The sequence below is a fragment of the Crocodylus porosus genome, unplaced genomic scaffold (assembly GCF_001723895.1).
Source record: "Crocodylus porosus isolate Cpor-Errol unplaced genomic scaffold, CroPor_comp1, whole genome shotgun sequence".
NCBI classification, from domain to species: Eukaryota; Metazoa; Chordata; order Crocodylia; family Crocodylidae; genus Crocodylus; species Crocodylus porosus.
In genome coordinates this window covers 40,920,884-40,925,405 of record NW_017728948.1, presented here as the reverse complement: position 1 = coordinate 40,925,405, position 4,522 = coordinate 40,920,884, and the positions used below count along the sequence as shown (strand labels likewise).

The following is a 4,522-nucleotide window of genomic DNA, read 5'->3' as shown; positions in this document are numbered from 1 at the left end:
AGGAGCACCTTGGGGGCCTGCCACCTCTTGTTGCCACCAGTGGTGGGACCTGTGTGAGCAGGGAGGAGGTATGGTGGTGTAGTGTATGTGTGGGTGAATGAGTGGCAGCAGAGGCTGAGTGAAGGAAGGGTGTGGTGGTGGGGGCTATGCACATGGGTCATGTGGTAGGGGGCCTGTGCATGGGAGGGCATGTGGCAATGGGGCCTGTGTGTGGGGTGGGGTGTGGCAGGGGGCTTTGCATGGTAAGCCCATACCTACCCACAAACTCCACACTCACCCATACTCACACCACCCACAAACCCCATATCTTCCCCACACCCACCCACACACCTCACACATACCCCACAACTCCATACCTCTTCCACCCACACCACAAACCACACACACACGTAAAAGAAAGAGATACATTTTTCACACTGCTGAAGCATAGACTTTAAGAACAATTCCAAAGATCTTGAGCATTGACAATACTGCCCCCAGAAGCTTCACAACCCCCACTCCCTCCCCACAAATTCCCCAAACACACTTCTCTACACCCACTCCCCAACCACACCCCACACCTCCCGCCACACAAATACCTGCACATATTTCTAAAGAAATGTTCAATATAAAATGTTCAAATACTGTTATATTTAGTTTAATTTGTAAAATAAATAAATAAAGGAATGTTGCATAATTTTGAACTTTTCTCTGCATAATTCCCTGGAGTGTAGTAAATAGCACTTTGCATTGAATTTATTCACTTTGGTCATCTGAATCTACTATCCCCTATTCTCTCAGTGTGCATTACTAAGATGTTCATTGTTAAGATGACAGTGATTGAGAAAATGGTGGGATACATGGTGGCACGGGGCGGGGTCCTAGGAGCGGCCGTGATCTCTCCTAGAGCCCCCTACCGTGCCAAGTTGGTGTCAATGCACCCTCATTCTCTCCCGCCACATCTTTGATGTTAAGAATATTAAGGGAGGCTGCCTCTTGTCCTCCTTGACACAGTACCCCTGATGTATTCAAGTCTGTGCCCCATCTAAGGTGACTCCATGCACTAAAGCCTTAGGGGCTACGCGTGGTTCCTACCACTCCTGATACCACACCCCAGGCGTCGCAGATGTACTGGATGTTATCTAGTCAAAATCCCTCCCGGGTTCCCTGGGCTTGTCTTCCCCTGGCCTAGGCCCTCGCTGGCTCTCGAGCCTCTTTCTCACTGCCCTGTGCCCTCACAGATGTTCCCTGGCCTTTCCTTCCTTGCTATTGCCTGCGCTCCCCACGGACACTCTCTGGCCTCTCTCGTGACCATGTCCCCACCGGGGTTCTCTCTCATGATCTCATCTGCACTGGGGCCCTGCCTCACAATCGGGGCTCAGGTGGCCGTAGCCGTGCCTGGCCCCTAAATCCCCTCCTCAGGTCTACAACTCCTGTGGGGCTCAGGCAGCCTCGACCTTACCTGGCCCCCAATGCACTGTGCCCCTTCTCAGGGCTGGGGTCAGTGCACCCCTAAATGTCAGTGAACCCTCTCTGGCACCGGGGTCCCCACACCACTGTGGAGCCCCTGTGAGGCCTCCTCCAACCCCTATTAGCCTCACCCAGTCCTCTGGTGTAACAACAAACAACAACATGTAATAACGTGAGCCAATCATCTACAACTCAAACTAAGCCTCATGGTTAAATGTAAACTTCTAAGCCACCTGGCTAATCATCAATCAAATCCCTACCAGGGCTTTCTCCTCCCAGTATCCTTGAGCCAAAGCTGCTCAGGCCATCAAGCTTCTCTAGGCTGCCTACTCTAGCAGAGCTCCTTCTCCCTTGGATGTTAGCAGGGAACTGCCTGCTTGGCCTCAGCCTGGGCTGTTTATATAGGCTGGGCCCTGCCCCCTTCTGGTCAGCTGACCAAATTGCGGTTGCCCCGGCAACCGGCACCTGTACCTTTTCTAGGAGCAGGGCACTGAAGTGCCCTGTGTCACATGGGTATTTTTTTCTTACCTTGCTTTGCTTCCCAGGTGAACTGGAGACTTGGGCATGTTACAGTTAAGTAGTATATGCCCAACAAGTGGCATTAGAAGCCAATTGACCAACTATCAACTTGATATCAACAGAACTTCTCTGACTGTTTGCTTTTATTCAGTCTTACACTTAATTCAGTAAAACACAAATCTATTATTAAATGAACTTGAACCTGCCCCTGCTATCCCAAGATGCTAATAAAACCAGAAGACATCTGAGAACCTAGGTCAGTACAAATATATAAATAAAGATGTGTTCACTTTAAGTGGAAAGAAACAGAAAAATTATTTTGGCTTCTGCATGTCACAAAGGGCCACTGAATGTAGAAGAAGCCAAACATGTTGAACATTTTAGGAAAATAAGGCCTTGCATGGTTTTTGTCTTCTGTGGTAAGACACTGTGCTGATATACTGACTCTTTTTTAGTTGAACTGATTCCATGGATTTGTTACAGCTGTTATCTAAACTTCATTTTTTGTCTGTCTAAATACACAGTTTTGAGAAGAAGAATTGATAATGATACTTTTCAGTCACACAATGGTGCATCTGCCATCTGATCATCTGAATGGGTTTAAAACAGATTAAAACAGCTAATCAAATCAGAAAAAAAAAATTTATTTAAATTAGAGGTAGCTGAGTTTCACTGCAGAAAAAGGGACAAAATAAGTCTGGAAATTTTAGTGATTTTTTATTTATCTTGTTTTTCCAGCTGTAATGTTAATGAGGGTCTAACCCAACAAATTGTCAATCATGAGAATAATTTTCATTGCCTTTAAATTAACAACTCACATGACTAAATGAAGAATGCAGTGTCTACAGGACCATCTGAAGACTGTCTACAAGAACAAGCTTTTGCAGGATCACAGACTTTATTTGTATGCTTCACAGTCTGCCAGGGAATTTAACCTCCCACTGACTATCTAAAGTGCAGCATAAAATCTTTTTGGACAGGGTAAGCGATGTAAGAGGGTAAAGGATGTTGTTTCTTCCTTTGAGAAATTGTTTATTTGGTTCTCATCCATAGAAGAAATCAACCACAGTAATATTTCACACTTTAGTTACTGAGTCCTCTATCCCACCGGAAAGAAGGGCAACAGGGAAAAAAATCACATGAAGCTACGTGTAATAAGACAAAAGCCTGAAAGTAAAAAATCCTTGAGCAATGATATTGAATTCCTAGGTTGTAGCTGTACATCTTGAATGGTAAACACTGAAGAAGAGAAATTATTTTGTACTGCCATCATAAATATTAAACTAATTAAGCTATCTTAGTAAAGAAGAAATTGTCCCTCCATTTCTGTTTTTGTTTTTGCTTTTTTAAATGAAAAATCTGACTAGTCATTTCTCAGTGACCTCTACTTGAGATTAAATCAGATACTGCTATTTAGTTACCAGCTATAAATCAATTAAAATATATATATAAATCTTTCATAAAATGGGTGTCAGCTAAATTATGTAGATGTATCTGGTTATTTTTAACATGTTTAACTTTAAAAGTTATGCTGATTTACAACAGATGATCACCTTAAGAGTCTAGAAATCTTCTTCTGTAGGAAACATTTAAGCTTTTCTTCCCCTGTGATATTATGAATAGCATACTGCACCCTCATTGTCATGTGATTTTTTTTGAGTCATAAATTTAACTTTCTTAAAAACTCCTAATTTCCTTACATTAATAATATGTGCAGTCATGCAACTACTTGTGCCTTTTGAAAAGGGTTTATTTTGCTCCTGGTTTAAAAGAAGAAGATGAGACTAAAAGTGAGTTAACAGTCTATGATTGTATCATGTCCTTTCTAGCATAATTCTGGATCTCTTATACTCAGCAGAAGAAAAAAATGCAAGTATGTTATTTCCTCCCATGAATTAGAAAGTACTAGAAGAGGATTTAACATTTCCAAACTAAATTTTCTTCTGTTAAAGAAGAGATTACTCAAATAGATTATGGGAGCAAATGATTTTTTCCAAAATGCCACTGATTAGGAATTTGTTCCCAACTATTCCAAGTCAAAGATGTCCATACATAGTGCCCTAGTGTTCCAGATAGAAGGCTCACTGTTTAGGCACTAAAATGCTCTGGATCTGACACTGGGGGATAGAAGTGAGTGCTTAGCCCAGCATGCCTTGAAGCAGATGAGTGGGAAGGAGTGCTTACTGTACTCATGCTTCAGAGTTTTCAGGGGCTGAGTTACTGTGGACTTTTTCACTTGCTTGCCTTTGTTTCCCAGCTTCCCCTTCTCCCGTGTTTCTATAGAGGAAGACCATGGCTTTACGAGCACTCACGGCTTTACAAGCACTTGTGGTGCTCTGGTGTGGTGCCAGAGGACTGGACTGGAAGGGCCAACATGGTTCCCAACTTCAAAAAAGGAAGGAAGGAGAACCCTGGAAACTATAGGCCATTTAGTCTTACCTCGATCCTGGGTAAGCTTTTTGAGAGAATTATTCTGGCACATGTCCACAAGGGGCCAGCAGGGGAGATTATGCTTAGGGGCAACCAACATGGGTTCATTAGCAGCAGGTCCTGT

At 43.3% G+C, this 4,522-nt stretch overlaps 1 long non-coding RNA gene across 1 annotated transcript in view; it reads left to right on the top strand.

Annotated features, from left to right (window-relative positions):
* The first annotated feature begins 617 nt into the window (after window positions 1–617).
* Window positions 618–4,522, top strand: part of LOC109321917 — a 19,808-nt gene continuing 15,903 nt past the window's right edge. Inside the window, exon 1 of the long non-coding RNA XR_002104217.1 lies at window positions 618–712. This is a non-coding gene — a long non-coding RNA (uncharacterized LOC109321917). The remainder of the gene's footprint in view (window positions 713–4,522) is intronic.